The sequence below is a fragment of the Plectrocnemia conspersa genome, unplaced genomic scaffold (assembly GCF_051122295.1).
Source record: "Plectrocnemia conspersa isolate PC_06_02 unplaced genomic scaffold, ASM5112229v1 ptg000014l, whole genome shotgun sequence".
Taxonomy (NCBI): domain Eukaryota; kingdom Metazoa; phylum Arthropoda; class Insecta; order Trichoptera; family Polycentropodidae; genus Plectrocnemia; species Plectrocnemia conspersa.
This window is the reverse complement of record NW_028277178.1, coordinates 26,840,401-26,858,313: the sequence shown is the minus strand read 5'-3', so window position 1 is coordinate 26,858,313 and position 17,913 is coordinate 26,840,401. Positions and strand designations below refer to the sequence as shown.

The following is a 17,913-nucleotide window of genomic DNA, read 5'->3' as shown; positions in this document are numbered from 1 at the left end:
ACTGGTCGTGCGTGAATATTGCGTGCGAATTAGTCGTGTCGGGGCAACGTCATGCGGACACACACACATGCGCTCGCATATTGTGTAGGTAATCCCATGTGATTGTATGGGGAAGAGTGGAAAGAGTTGGGCTGTAAAAAGTGTGTCATTCCATTGAAACTTTGCGATTCAGAAATCATAAAAGTCGTTAAAAATATATTTTTATTATTTCAATTTATTAATTGCCTGGGAAAGCAAATCTTTTAGAAACTACGATTCGTGCACAATCTTAACTAGTATCTCGCATAAATATCGTATAAATTAATTGAGAGCTGAAACTTAAATTGACTTATTACACCTTGAACTAAAAGGAAAACGTCACCTTAACGTGTAAAAAAATCATAAAAATCGGCATTTTAGCATTTAAAATTTTAATTAAAAAAGTAAAGGTCCTTTTTGACACTAAGTCAGATTTTTTGGAAATAAAATAATAAATGCAGGATTAAATTTTTTCTAACTGTTATTTTACTTTCAAAAAATGCTGGAATTCATAATATGTTACACTAACCTACTACTATTTGCTTATTCTTATAGGATTTTATTTGCTTTAGGATAATAAATTATGGGATATACGAAAACATATAGTATTTAACCCTCAGATGGGAGCAATGCTCAGCGGAACACCCTTTGTCGCAATGTATCAGATAGATACACCTTTTATTTTAATTATTATTCACTTACAAATAAAGAAATAAAAATCGGTTCAATTTTAATTGTTTATTTAATAATATATTAGCTTACGATAATAAACTTTTTTTTAAAAGAAATACCTTCACAGAAAAAAGTTAATCTTTTAATTTATAATTATTATAACATATTTCGCAAACATTAAATTTCCTTCTTTCTTCTCGTGTATCTCAATCATCGAAATCTGAAACGCTTCAAACTCATTACTAATCTGAATTTTTCCACACCTTTTCCATTAGTGTCCCTTAATTTAAGTTTAACCGGTTACTATGTTAAATGTCAGCTAAATATAAAAGGCTTTTTTTCAATTTTGTTGGTTACAAACGCATCTCTTTCTCGTGATTTTTTGTAGAATTAGTAATATATATTACTTTGTACAAAAAACTATTTTATCTATATTATGGTCATCATTAGGCAGTTTCAAGTCTTACTGCTTGATCCTTGACGCCTAGTAGATGAATAAATAAATTTTGTGGTTATGTTCTTCTTATATTTATACTTTTATTTTTTTATTAAATTTTTACCTTTACCAATAAAACACTCTAGATCTCTAAAATCAGGATTATTTAACATCCTGTATTTCAAGATGATCATCATCATTAAAATCTTTATACATATTATCATCTGCAGTCAGTAATTAAAGCTCTTCTTCAACATCACATTTTTAGTTCATGTTGTAAATTTTATTTTTATTGGTCATTCTAAAATAATATCACAAATCAATCAGTAAAAAAAATTGAAAATAATATTAAAATAGTAAAAATGAAAAAAGTATAATAAATATAGGAATTAAATAGGAAAGAAAAAAATATCATATAGAACAGAACAGCGTTGTAACATTGCTGTTAAAAATTAACTTATTATCTGTGGAAAAACATGTAGGCCTGTCGAGAGGGATGGGAGAGGGTTCAAATTCCTCAACTGACCTAAATCTATAAAAAATCATAGCATGAATATATTTATAAAAATATTTAAAACCGACTTCAAATAATGAGTCTGGCCTAAATTACAGTTGTTTGAAATGTACCAATGTACTAATGTATTTCAAGTATAAGTTTCTTTAGCCCTTTTTTATATATATACAATAAATAAAAGGAGCGGAACATTGCCTTCAAATGCACCCACTTTCTATGTAGTACTTTAACAATAAAAATTATTAGTAGAAATTTATTTTATAAAAAAAGTACCCTTTAATAGTGATTTTCTACGTAATTTGATGTGGGAAATAACCATCTTTTAAAAACTCAAAATTCGAAAGTTGTATAAACTCAAAATGCGAATTTTATCAATATGTATGTAACAGAAAAAATAATACTAAAATTAATTTTTTGACTGCTCTTAGATAAAAATATAATGCTATTATCAGTTGTAAGGAACACTTTGCAGCAAAGACCAAATATGAAACATTTATTTGTAACACTCTTCTATAAGCTAATCACATAAATTATATGAATGGATAAGAAAAAAATGCTTAGATTAGTAAACAATATTCCAAAGAGCAATTAAAAGTAAATTTAAAAAATTCTACAACTCTAATTCTTAATTAGGGGAAAGTAATGGAAAGTTAACAATTTTTTTAGTAACTAGCACTTCAAGATATTGTTTATTCAAATGTGATTTCCTAGAACAGGTGTAATATAATTTAGTATTCAGAGACAAAAAATTATATACAAAAAGATATAATACAATTTTAAATTAAAATACTTTGGGATTAATTATTTTACTTTTTTAATATGTTTATCTATTTTCCTGTTTATTACATTAATTTATTTGTTGTAAGATTATCTAATTGTTATAAATTATATTTTTTTTCTTAAAACCTGAAAAAATCATTTTTATGAAAGCTATTAATAAAAATATGATGCTCACTGGGAGCTTATAAATATTTATTTATAGAACATTGCAATAGACAATTTTAAGAAGAAATTGTTTCTTTTGTAAAATTTTTGAGGTCTTAGAATCCAAAACCAAATACTTAATTTTAAATGAATTTCGTGTTTAATTTTACTTATTCTTATCAGTAAATACACGAATATATATGTTTTTGGCTAATTTGATTTTGAAGTCCAGGGATAGGTAGTATAATCCTAAATTTTCAGTTGCATTAGTCACGATTCAGTTACACAAATAACAAAGTTACTAATCATACATATATGATAGTTGTTCATAGCAAATAAAAGCGTATTTAGAAATTTAACAATTATGTTTTGTAGAAAAAAAGTTTCGTTATAAAGGCTCGATAATTTAATTATTTTTTATTGTACATAAATACAGAAAACACAAGGCTGAAATTACTTCATCGCTTATAAATACCTACACATAAAATGGATTTCAAGTTATGTTCTACTTAATAAAACCGAATATCATTGTAGACTAGCACACACACTTGTACAGTATACCAACACTATTTAAATCGGTCGATATGTGCGTGCTGCGTGCGTGCGTGAATTGCTCAGCGGTCTTATCACTCACGACACGCTAAATAATATATGTATATTGTATACACATTTATACACACATAGTATACATATACATATACACACCGAACTGTCTGAGGCCCGAAAAGTATATAAACACAGACGAATCGATCTGCCGCGGACAATTAATATCCGGTGCCGTTGTATGCGTGCCAATTCGTTTTTTTAACCCCTTCGACACGAACGGTAGACGATGGCGAAAACTGATATACGTACGTACGTAAAAGTATGCGTGAGTTGATTATTTTAACCCTTCGAATAGTGATCAATTTCGGCTGCAAAGAAAATTTTTTTTTGATGTATTGCTATTGATAAAGAAGGTCCTAAATTTATACACAATTAAAGTGTATTTTTATAATACTATTAAAATTAATACCATCAAGGATGTGTATTTCATCTTTAATGTACTTTTTTATAGATTAGGCACAAATAACTTCTCTAATTTAAAAAAAAAGGATATCTAATGTAAATACATCATTGTCTTATGTTTAGAAATACTTTAAACTTTTTGTTTTTTTTTTTCGAAAAAATTAGAATAAAATTCGATGTATTTTTTTTCGTCTATGGAAAGAACATATATTTTTAAATATATAGTACAACACATTTTTGACTCATATTATATATTTGTAAAGATTTTTTTACCTTATTGAAAAATACTGGAAAATGCAGCTTATATTATTAACTTCGAGGTTAATTAAACCCGTATCATCTATGCCAGTATGATACTACTTTATAAAACAACATTCCTTACTAAATGTTTTTTTTCGTTGGTTACTATCATGTGATTCGATTAAGCTTTATTCTGGGTCATTATCGTCTAGCTACCGTATATTTATTATGCTAGAATTAAGAAAATATTTATTAAACGAGGCTTTCGCGCAAATAATCACGCGTGTGTGTATTCGTGCGTATTGTGTCGTTTAGAAGCTTTATATAAAGGTGAAAATAACGATTTTTTCATATGATATTGTATCATGTTGGCATAGTAGCAGAATATGTTAAACTACTTTAAGGCTCAACTATAAACAAAATATGTTAAAAATAATTATAAAAGTATATAGACTATACCTTATTTTATTTTATAATTAATTAAAACCTTTAGACTTACCTACCTATATCATGCAAAAAATTAATAAAACTTAATTATAGCAAATTAAAAATGCTATATTATTTTGATTCAAATCTGTAATAGTGGTCATGTATTGAAATAAAGTACCCTAAATCTATAATAGTAATGTAATAATTACTATTATAAAATTGTACATTAGTACCCTTAAAAATATTCGTAATTTAACATATTTTTTGTGAAGAATTAAATACAGTTATTCTATCAATTAATTCTATGTTGTCAATTATGATCATATTTTCATATAATATATTAATAATTTGCGTGTATTTGTATTATATATATAGCATATATATTATCATTAGCGAACGTGTTTGTATATTAATTGTATAGTATGCAATAATAAACCTTCAAACATTTTTTACAACTCCAATTCATCCTGCATCAGATATCAAATAAGGCGTTGAGAATATTAAAGTCCAACTCAGTAAATGTAGGCATTAATAACTTGTCATTTTTTGAGAAGAAGGTAGTTTTAAGCAATATTTATAGTTACTGTCTTTCAAGATTAAAATTTGATCATTTTTTGTATTGATATCCAATTGATATTTTGGACTTGTTTGAAAATATTGGTTGAATCTGTCTCTAATATTATTTTTGAGATAAGGAATCGGCAAAATGTTTTTTATACATATTTATTGCCATTCCATAGTATTACTGCATTAGAAATAAATCGATTAAAGCTCTACACAAGAAACATCATTGGGCTAATTGCGTGCAAAACGATCACTTTTCAAAATTTCGATTCATCCTATACACCTGGCACTGCTGTAGTAGTAAATTTATTATGTGGTTAATGTTTGACAGGTCGATTTAGGGCTACGCACTGGAGGCCACAGTGTGTTTTGCGTGTCACGCGTGAAACTTTATCGCCAAGACTCGAAAAAGCTCGGCACAAGGTGACACAGCTCTAATATAACTATTCGCTACCGAAAATTAGTCACCCTCGACCGAAGAAAAATTAACGTAGGGTATCTGCAAGGTTTACTTTTGGGGGTTAAGTTAATACTATTTTACATGGGATGGGATGAAATGGTCTTAGCTCTATACTTAAATTTATCTTATCTGATTATCTGAATATATTGTCATTAGCACACGTATTAAAAGAAATCTTGAAAGAGTCCAGTGTAGGGAAAATCAAAGCATATATACATATATATAAAAAAATATGTTTTTGAACTTTGTATTTATCTCTATTTTATTGAATTTACTCATCTAAATCATCTCATATTCGTCTGGAACATGGCTTTTAAGACTTTTTATATGTTGAATGTGCATGGTGAAATATTATAAATAGTGGTTGAAGTTGTACTTTCCGAACTCTTTTATGGTTTCTGGACGTTTGTGTGAATTGATCGTTAGCTCTCAGCTTTTTGCTAGCGCAGGTCTTCATAGAAGTACGAATAATAATTGTACAAATTGATTGTTGAAAAATATACTTAAAAAACAGTCAAATTTACGTTTCAGTTATCGTGAATTTAGTTATGGAATTTTAATTTGATAGAAGAATTGACGAAAAAAGTGTTCCAAAAACTGCCAATCGCTTTTTCTTTTAAAATTATTCGGCTCCAATGTATAATTATCGGGACATCTTTTGCATCAGTAATATGCAGATTGACCTTTACAACTCGCCAAATCCAGTTTAGATGGATGTATGGAGCAGTGGGAGGCTGCAGGTTTGGAAAAACGCATATCGCACACGAGACGGCCACTGTTTAACGAGTGCGACTCGAATTTGCATATTGCGGTTTCGTTTTTTTTTTTTGCTTGACTCGTTTTTTATTCACCAAAACCAGAGACACCCACCTTTTAATGTGTGAGAGATCTTTCGATTCACCTCACATCTTTCGCAAAAAAGGACGTTCTGCTATTTGGTTCAACTAAAATTTTAATATATGCTCTCGCATAACGCGTGCTATTAAAATGATCGTATTACAATATAATATCATGTGTTATATAAATAACGGTGAAAGAAAACTTCCGCATCGTAATAATTGCAATTTCATTGTCACGATCGCAATGTGGCCAATTGCTTTTGGCAACGATGTGCGTTGCAATAAAATTGATCTTATGTCAAGATTTTGGCAATAAATTGGCGCTAACAGTCGTCAATGATCGAGCAAAGAAAAAATCGATTGTTATATCATACTTGCATTTTTTTCATTTATATTTAATATGTAATATATTGAATTACAACATTATTATATATAACTAAAATTGCTCAATCGAATAAATTGTCTATATCTAAATGAACTGTGAATATGTGTATACACTAAACAATACACTTATAAAAACTGTGCTGCCATCTATTGTCAGCAATATCAACAGACGTGTAACTAATTATTAAGATTTAAATATATACCAAGTTTCTGCTGTAGATTATCTACCTATGCTGCGTCACTGATGTGATTCTTAAACTTTGTGTTACTTTTTTTTTATGTGATTTACCTATAAAAGTTGAATTGTAACTTTTAATTATTACTTTTTTCAAATAACTTTTATAATATAGACTTCCTAATAATTAATAATATTAAAACAAGTCATTGTAAATTTATGAAAAAATTTAAAAATGCTTTAAGATGAACTTAACTTTATTAATTATACTGTATATAAAAATACCTGTTGATTTTAAATTATTTTTGTTGTTAAACTATGTTTTTTTTTGTATTGGAACTTTGCTATGAGTAAATATTTTCTTCTCTAAAAAATTACAAAAAAATGCTATAAGCTTATAGTATTGTAAGTCCACTATTGTAAGTCCACTATTGAGCACCACTCTACTTGTTTTCAAACAATCGCAAAAAATACCTATTTTCATATAACATAAGCTAAGAATTTGGTGCTAATTTACATATGATATATATTTAAAGCTACTTGGAAGCATAGAGGCAATTTTTTTTAAATATTTTTTCTGAAGCAAAATTTACATTATTGAGTCATTTTATATCTTGCCACTGCACTCATTAGAATTTCGCCTGTGTGACACATGTCAGCCGCCGCTGATTATTGCTTAATATTGCTTTATAAAACTGGCATAAATTTCATCTAATCAAATGGCTTTATTAAGTACAATAGTAAAGGTATATTTATTTATTTTGAGTTTTACTAATGTAATTTAAACAGTTAAATTTTCATCTATGTTTATAAAAAATACATTAAAAAATTAGGTTTTGTAAAGGGTTATCTTAAATTATTTTGCTTTGCTTTATTTGTATCGATACTGTGAGATTTATGGTATTAAAATTAAGTTGAACATTTTTATTAGTAAATTATTTTATTTTATAATTTAATATGACAGTATTTTATTTTATTTTAGAATGGTAAAATAAATAAATATAAATTAATATCATAGGTGTAATATTTATTCATTTTCCCTGTGCAACGATTTTACACTTTCTTAACACAATTAAATTTTAATTACAAGCTGAGTTTTACTGGTAATATTAATTATTTTAAAGCTTTATGTTGAAAGTATTTTAAAACCTTTAACCCTTTTAATAGTAGTTAATTTGTTAGTATACACCTGGGAGTAAAATTATTTTACGTATTTTTCCATAATTAATAATGTTGCTATTTATTTATTTTATTTTATATATTATTTACAGTAAATACTCTCAACGTTTTATTGTTTTGATTTATTTTACTATTATTTTGTATTAGTATGTCTTAGCAATTTATTTTGACACATTTATAATAAAAAAATTCGTTTTTTTACGAATTATTTGCCTTTTTTGGACCTTTTTTATATCAATCCAGAGGCTCTTAATATTTATTATAAAATTAATATAAAATATTTTTTTATGTTAATTTTTTTCGTACTCTTTAATTTATCAGTATTATTTTATACATAAATCATTTACAGTAAATCAAATATAAAAAAATAATATATAAATATCAGGTTTTTATTTATTATTTATTTAGTTATATGTGTAAATATATAACTATATGCGGTAACCCAAAACAATGAAAGATCAACCACAGTACTTAAATATGTTGTGCAAATATTATAATTTAAAAGTTTAATAATTAACAAAAAAATGTTTGCTAAAGAAAATTAATTACAAATTTTAAGTAGGCGTATATTGTTATTTCATTTTTGTAATTTTAAAACACAACTTTTTTTTTAATAATTACAGAAAAATATATATGCTAGAAATAAACTAATTACAGTTTTCAAATCAGCGCAGAAGTATATTATTTATTTTTTTAATTTTGAATAAAAAAATTAAACCGTATTATAGTAATTTTAATAATGCGCCATATTTAAATATGTTATTAAAAAAATTACAAATAATAAATTTGTCCTGTTAGTTAAATAACAAAAAAACTACATATGAAAATATAATCATAGTTTTCAAACCGCCGCGCCGTTAGTTACTTAATTTTTGTAATTTTGGATGATGAGTAAAAATTGTATTTAAATTATGCACCATATTTAAAAATGTTATTAGTTTTTTTTTAAATAACAAACTACCCTGTCTAATAATTAACAAATCAATAAGTATATATATGCTATAGAAAAATTAATAACAGTTTTTAAATTAGTGCTTAATAATATGCGCTTTGTAATATGTTACTAATTATACACATACATATATTAAGTTACATATTTCTTGTAATTTTGAAAGAATTAATAAATTATGGCTGATTATGCGTTATATGATATTAAATAAATATGATATTAGTTTTCTAACAAATATTAAATTATATCTGTTTAATATATATATAAAAAAAACTAGATATGCTAGAGACAATTTTCCAATCAGCGCATGTTAGGTTATTTAATTCTTGTGATTTTACAAAAACTGTATCACAATTGCATTCTTGAAAAATATTACACAAAGCTGTGTCTTAATAATAACTAATTTTAATATAGGGTACCAGTCTCAGATTTATTATATTCTAGCACAAAAATTGGATTAAAATATTTTTATTTAGTATGAAAAATTTTTTGTTCAAAACAAAGCTTACAAAAATAATAAAAATTAAATTAACTATTTAAAAACGCGTTATTCTACATATAAGTAAATTTTCATAGTATGTTATTTCTAAATTTAATTATATTATTATATATTACTCATAATTTAATTATAAATAAAAATCGATTTTACTGCTAAGAAATACGTTATACCCTAGTAATGAAAGAATCAAATTCTATTGAGCCTTTGCGATTATAGAGAAGCTTAGTAATAAATATACGTTATGGAAACAAGCATTTTAATTAAAACATAAATAAGGGATAAACTAGTAAGCATCAATATCCAAAACGTTGGAATTCTTAATAGTCAATTATGATACACTAATATTTATTATGATTATTGCATACTTAAATGGACTGAATTAATCATAAATAATATAATATCTCATTAAATTATATAATGTAATATAACAAAAAGTAAACCTATAAATAATTTATTACAAAATTAGGTAACCATAAGACGTCCTAGGGTGCCGCTTCTTGGGAATTATTGAAGTTTTTTGCATTCCAGCTAAATGCACACTCGCCTTGGACATTATGCGGTTCTGCGAGTTCGCGTTTTGCATTGTCTCGTTTTATTGGAGATTTCAATCAAAGCGACTCCTCAGGTCAGGTCGTGACTACTTGCGATCATTATCGTTCTTATTCTGAATATTTTGGTTCATGTATATTAAGCTAATAATTGCGTTGCGGATACCACACAGCTATGTGCAAGTTAATTTATAATTATAGAAAACGACTTTCGGCATGAATTGAATCCATTTTTTATACGAGACACGCATATATAACTTATAGCCATTATATAATAACTAGAAAATAAACACGATTATGGCAGGGTTGATGGTAAATTTTAACCAAAACGATATCGATACGTATTCACCAAAATATTCTTTCAATAAACAATATTACATAATCGGCGGTTGGCAACCGTAAACGAAATGTTAAAAACGTATTTTATTAGATTAAAACTTAATTTGTGATTAATGTTATTTTCATTTGCATAATTCTCGCTGATAAACGCACATAAATACGTGTGGGAGTACACACAATAAATAGGTAAACCTAAATTGACATTATAAGCAAACGGTGCAGACGGGGGTTATCAACCGATTGACCGATGTTCGATTGTATTATTATTTTTTGTTGCTATTCTATCTAGTCGCGCTACCGATTGCATTGGGGATCATTGTGCATACCTGTAGTATATTTTCATTTTCTACGATAAGGTTTAGAGACACTGTGTTGTGTATATTTAACTTCTAACACGAGAAAACACCAAACAATTTCAATGGGACTTTAAAAATATTCTAAAAAAAAAACTATCTATCTGATTCTATAATTTATTCTATACTATTTTATTTTTAACGCTAGAAATAAATACTTAAAATTTTAACAATGAATAAAAACCTGATTTTCATATTTTTCACATCATATGTGATTAATTATATTGACCCAATAATTATCACTTTTTTACACGAAAACGTGTACTCGTCTCACGGCGTTTTCAATAGCACTATAGTTTGAGAAGATTTACTATATTATCCTCAAACTATATCTGACCCTTGAGAAAAAATATTGTGGTCAATTCTGGTGAGTCTGCTTCACATTGTATATTGATATATACATGCATGGAAAATATTTAATCTTTGTGATTAATCGCCTTAAAAACACTTTCATAATCCTCTTATGGAGAACTGTTTTTTAATTTTCGACCACCAATGTGTGTGCGATTAAATATTTTTAATGTAAAATCATTAAAAAAAACTTTAAATATACGAATTCAATGTGAGGTATGCGCTTGCAAAAAACTCATTGTTCGAATATGTATTGGAAATTGTAAACCATAAGTCATCCCCATCACGTGATACTTATCTGTCAGTCGCTAAGAGACTGAGAAAGTACGCTATCTGCATTGCGTCGCTTGGCACTCCATCTGGCGCCTATTAACCCTTTGAGTATAAAGTTCATTTATATACATTTGTTAGCATACATCTGGGAGTGATTAAATTTTATGTATTTTAGTGATTTTCAACGTTTTATACTACTACTTTTTTGTATTATTATGTAGTAATAATTTTTTTCAAAATTATTCTATTATTAAATTTCAATAACTTATTTTACATACTTTTTATATATTATTTAGTTTTTGTTTTATATATATTTTTAAATCTTTTTTTAAGCTCTTAATATTTTTATAAAATTAAAATATTTTTTTTGTAATATTTATTTATTCCACACTCTTTAATTTATCGATATTATTTGCATTAAATCAAATTAAAAAAAAATTGTATACATAAAATAAATATGTAAATATTTAACTATCTGAGGTACCTCAAAACAGTAAAAGATCGACCGCCGTACATGTACGGCGATACCACACAAAGGATTAAAGCTATCGCCTATTCGCCACTGCTGCCGTCTCATAAATTATTATAAATTGTGATTCGCTATTAATTGCATATTTATATTTGTTGTCAAATAAATTTCTTTAAACTTTGTGAATTTTGGGACCCATGGTTTGCCCACCACTGTTTAACTGCTACGACACAACAACATATTTTCTTGTCTTGATATCAATTTTCTCAATATTTTCTGTGATCCATCCAGCAATTAAATATTTCTTTTTCAAATACAATTAGATTTAATAAATAGAATTAAAATTTATAATATTCTCAGAATATTATAAAATAAATATTAACTAGAAGATATTGAAAAAAATTGAATAGAAAATATTTCATAAAAATAAAATTTGTGCTTAAAAATATTTTGAGCTAAAACTTTTAATAGCTTTCTTTAAAAAAAAATACATTTTTACATACACGTATAGGTCAGTACACGAAGGATGTAAAAATATTAGATATATTTAATAATTAGCATTCTAATTTGGACAAATTAATAACGCGTTTTATACTGACTTTTTTTGTAAGAATTTAGAAACACGTTATTATAATGTAATTTATTTTGAAAATAGTATTTTAATTATCTATTTCTTAATTGCCTGATGATATTTTTTTATTTTTGATCGCTTATACATCACTATAATCAAATTTATGTACATAAAAAGTTACGTACTGCTTCTCCGCAGAATTAGCAGTATTTTTGTTAAAATCGGTCTTTAGCTTTATTGAATTACTAGATTAATATATTTAAAAACTGACTTATATGAGCCGGTTATAAAAGTATTATAGAATAAGTAATTAATATTTTAATATAAATTTGCTTCAAAACTATTATAATACATTAAACAGCTATAATATTTTCTGTACTTGGAATTTTAAGATTAACATTTAAAATGTTTTTTGTTAAAAATAAATTTTCTCGTAACTGATTTAAAAATCAATAAATTTACTGGTAAAAGAAATCGTATTTAAAATTATTATTTTCTTACATAATTATGATACTTTGTATTTATTGAAAAAAATTATTTATTGTAATATATCACATTTTTTTCGTTATTGTTTTAAAGTTTTTCTCTTCTGCAATATAGAAGGTTTTGAAATATTTTTTTAAATTTGCTGAACTACTGGTATTATATTTGCATTCAGAGGCTTTAATATTATTTTACAGATTTTTTGTTTCTTTTCTCAATCTATTCTAAACTATTTTTTTTATTAAAATAATAAATAAGTTATTATATTCATTATTTTATTAAGCGCTTTTCTTAAGAATATTTTCTCTTTTTGGTATCGATTCTTCAAGTATTTTGTGAGTTATTTTGTAGTTAATAGGCTTATTCATGATATTTACCAGGAATAAATAAATTAATTGTTTTTCTTAATGATTTCAACTATTTTTAAAAACACGATCTTTCTGCATAAAATAACTTGTATATTGTTATTAGAATAATTTTCATATATATTAACGAGTCTGTTTTAGTCTCTGTAAACTATTATTATCACTATCAAGTTATGCAAAACATGAATAAAAAACCAGTCATATATATATTTATATACAATCATAAGAATATACAAAATTTACAGTGAAGGACTTCGTTTAATAGCAATATATATAAAATTACTTGACTGTATCAATTTAAAAAATATTTTTACAAAAATTGTCCCATTATCCCATTTTTTATATATATATTTGACTTATTATTTTTTTATAATATACGGCACGTATACGTATGTAACTTTCGTGTTGATTTAATACACTGTCTATATGTATTTCTTGTACCAAATTTTGATGAAGTCCAAACTATGAATTTAAACCTATGTTCTTAGAAGTAGAAATAAACTTCCATTTGTAAATTTGCTACTATATCATTTTATTTGCTATTCGCATCGAATTTGATCGTGAGGCTATTCAATTTTTTTTACTTACATAGCGAATAATTATGATTCGCGCTCTAATACGCATCTCAATCAGATTTTGATCTAAAGAAAGCATACGCAATATCGCTGTCGCGAGCATCATATTTTTTATGCAAAATATTAGATGCTTATAATAACTGTGAATTTATGATGGTTATAAACGTAATAACTACAATCTTAGATTGTTTTTTTTTATTTATTTCAACCACGCTAAAAATCACCGATACCGTGATGAGATGAGATGCTGCGTTGCAGATCCTCCCATACTATGCGTATCGTTAGAGATCAACCTACGATCGTTATTTTTAGGACGATCTTTGTGTGCCAACGCACAACAGCATCAGTGGCAGTTACTGCAAAATACCATTCCGCTATTGCTGTTCGCGTAAATCTAGCCAGTGGCGTTCAAGCCTGTCTCGCGAGCGAGGCGAACAATTTATCGCTCTCTGTTTTTTTCATTATGCACTAATCGCTCCCGAGTATTTGTTAATTATAAATATATGTGATGTCCTATGTGAAAACCGTAAAAATATAGTAACACACAATGGATAATACACCAATTTTAAAAGTATTAATTTTATCCTTAAAATTATATTTTTTTATAGCAGTAAATCACACATAATTTTTGTATAAAATTCGGCAATATAAATTTAAGAATTCGAGGCAGATATTTATGAAAAAATAACAGTAATAACATATAGTACTTATTGTATAAATTAAAGACACTTTGTTTGCAATGTTATATAATATAATTTTATATATATGCTTAGCCAAATTTCATTGAAGGCATGTTTTTAATTATGGTTTAATAATGTTACTTTATATATTTATAAGTCTAAGCTATTAAAAAACATTTCTTTTTTGCTAGAATCTTTAACTGACATACCCTAGAATGTTACTAATATATATTCTAGCACATAAAATGATAGATTCATACAAATTAAAATTGGACATTTTTATATCTGTTAGATCTTTCATACATGCTTTCAGTTTTATTGCTAGTGTTATTATATATTATATTCTTTGTTTGTAAGATCATCAGCATACTTATTTTTAGACTGTAAGACGACGCGATTACCCCTTTTCGTGATGTTGTAACTACTAATTAGCATAATTATATAAATCTCCTTTCTTCGTCAGCATTCCGTCAAATAATTTGAAAGCACACGTCAGTCATTGACCAATAAATATCGATTTTCATCGAGTAGCCTCAAATTTATAACACTAGCTCCAAATCTAACTCTTTAAAATCAATGACACAATAGTACATAAATTCCCTAGATCTTCGTATTTAAATTCGGATCATTCTCTAAATATATACAATGGTAAATATAACCCAACAATAATGCTGATTATTGTACTTAAAAATGGGACATAATGTTTTATATATAATTTATCTAAAATATCTAAACCTATAACCACATAGTTTTAAACCTATAAACACTAAGCCCAACTTTGCAGATAGTTTACATATAACTTAATTATAATAATGCAAGCTATGGTTTTGTGATTAAATTTAAGTATGCTGTAAATCATTTTCATTTACGTTTTTGCTCCAAACAAACGTATTATTATAGCATATCTTAAGTTATACAATGTAAGTCAATATTTATTAAATACTTTAGAGTGGCTTGTTTCACTCTCTCGCTCATTCTCTCTCTCTTTCTGTATAGAATGCATTCGTTATCGTTTGTTATTAGGCACGTGTAACTTACGCATATCTGCGAATAATATTTACGTGAAAAATAAACATTGTAATCGCGCTTGCAGTATATTTATAATAACGCATACAGAGTGTCTCATAATAGAATTGATGAATCGGATAAAATATAGATTGAAAGGAGAAAATATATGTTATTCAAATGCTCATGTTTTTACTGGTTATGATATAGAAATAGTACGATTGAAGTAATTTATTTTTATTAGATAATTTCAAGATCATTGTATTGAACAGGACATGTTCAAAAACTATTGATTAATATGTTGTAAAAATAGCGATGTTTTTTGACCAATAAAACACATGTGCGTGCCGTTTATCGTCGTCGCCGTTGGACAATGGATGGACAATATTTTAAACAAAACGAACTATTTATTTTGAATTTTCCTGTTCTCTGGTTACAACTTAAATTATATCTATTGAATTGTTTATGTGCTTTATGGATCAGCCTGTATATTTTGTATGTACATAATATTATATCGTTCTTCTCAAACCACCACGATCTGCAAAGTTATGCAACTTGACGACCTTAACCATGATCTTTTTAACTCGAAGGCCATATTGTAATGCGACGTGTTCTTTATTGATATTTTTATAACATACTTTCGTCGATTCTCTATCGTATTAAATTGTGACTGAGAAAAAAACTATATTATGAAAAATTTTCAGAGTTTTCTCCTATTTGACGATCGACGCCCAATTTTCTTTGAGGATTTCGCACTGAAACGCAAGGGAGGAAGTGTGAAAATATTTTTGGACAAAAGCTGTACTTTTGCCTGTGACACTATAAACAAAGAAGATACCATAATCAGATTGACGGTAATACTATGCTTATATTTCGTTGATTGGATATTTTTTGCATCATCCCATCGAACATTTTTACTATTATTAACAAACTATTTTTCGCTATAAAACTACTTCTATGTTACTATATACAAATTAACCTTTTTTTATTTTAAGCATATATGCATATATAAGTTCTGTATTGATAATTAAAATCGTGCAGTGGCATTAAAATAATAAAATATAATTTAGTACAAAGGAATTGCTTACAACGTAGTAGATTGCATCAATTTATTAATGTATCAATTTTAATTTCAATATTATAAAAAAATCTGTTTTACTGATATAAACTCAGTCAATTCAATTTAAAATTTAATATAGTTGAATAGAAAAAATATAAATCTTTTCATCATAACTAGAGATCGTACGCGCCTTTCATCCCTCGTCGTTTTAACTTTAACTAAAGTCTAAAATGTCTTATTCTAAGAATATTCTAGTTATAGTGGATTTGTCTGAAGCTTTTAATGACATTGACAAGACAATGGTTGATGCTCTTTGTTACAATACCATACATCTGAAACACTATATCTCAAAGGCATCGATTCCTTCTATTGTATATCATTTTTTTCAATGGCACTTTATCACAGATATATTGAATATTATTTTTTTTTAGTTTAAAACAATCTTTTAGTACTATTAAAATAATATAACATTTTTAAATATCCAATATGTTTCTAAATGTAAGAGTGCATATCGACCATAGAACATCTCTGCCCGACTTAAATAGGCGTTAATCGCCTCGCTATTGACGTGAGGAAATTAACTGAAAACCCTTGTCTGAAAATTAGGTGTATGAAAGCCGCGACCCACAGTTTGAGCGATTCGAGTGCATGCGTCGCACGCGCCTCGCTGCCGACGCGTGACCTTGCCGAGCACAGTATAAATATTTTTACGAGCACATGGCAACAGTACACATAACTGATAGTGTGGGAACATTTTGTAATATCTCTCGGAGCACCTCTCCGCTGCAATCTCTCGGCCACTGGCAAAATTAACATTTTGACAGCGATGGATCTATCAATAGTCTACCCTTGTCACTTGCATTATTATGTTCTGAGAATCGAGTTACGTGTGTATTACATCATGTACATACACCGCCATATCTAATATGAAAAATATGAAGACGAACCTTTTAGGGTGTACAATAAAATACATAATAGGTTTCAACAGGTTTCTTACCTTCTTTGCTATGTTTAGTAGAGGTTATAGTCCATGGGTCGATAAACTTTTGAAATAGAAAATCCAATATGTAGTACATCACAAAGATTTAGATTTTCATTTCGAATTCCAGAATTCTCATTTATCGAGAAATTTCTGATTTCATAGAGCCGTTTTTGTTGAAAATTAAATTTGTGCAAGTATTTTTAAATGTTTTACAACCGCTGCATTTTTTTTATTTCACTGCATAAAAGGGTGGGTCCGTGCCAGATATTTAAAAAAGCATTTTTTTTTTTTTTTGAAAGATTTGATTAGCAAAAAATAGTTTATGATTTTCTCAACTACTCTAATCGGCTATATATTTGCTTTGGTAATTAGAAAACAACTTTAATATTATTAAAAAAAAACATGAAAATCAACAGATTTCAAAATTGTATGGGGGCTTTCCACTTAGCTACGTTTTAAAATTTGGCTGTCAGCAAACTTGAAATCTCGTCTTTTCATTAATTCAAAGAGGTTTTTTATCTTGTTCGTAGCAATAGCTGTTATTGCCAATCTTCTCTAAGATATAGTAA

The 17,913-nt window shown here is 26.9% G+C and overlaps 1 protein-coding gene across 10 annotated transcripts in view; it reads left to right on the top strand.

The window, feature by feature from the left end:
• The window catches only part of mamo (maternal gene required for meiosis), a 103,174-nt gene that overhangs the window by 28,803 nt on the left and 56,458 nt on the right, over positions 1 to 17,913 (top strand). For 5 of the 10 annotated variants that reach the window (XM_088203537.1, XM_088203540.1, XM_088203539.1 and 2 more), the window contains one exon: positions 16,007 to 16,156. The exons of the other annotated variants lie outside the window; for them this stretch is intronic. The gene's annotated coding sequence lies outside the window, so the exon portion shown is untranslated. The remainder of the gene's footprint in view (positions 1 to 16,006; positions 16,157 to 17,913) is intronic. 10 annotated transcript variants of the gene reach the window in all.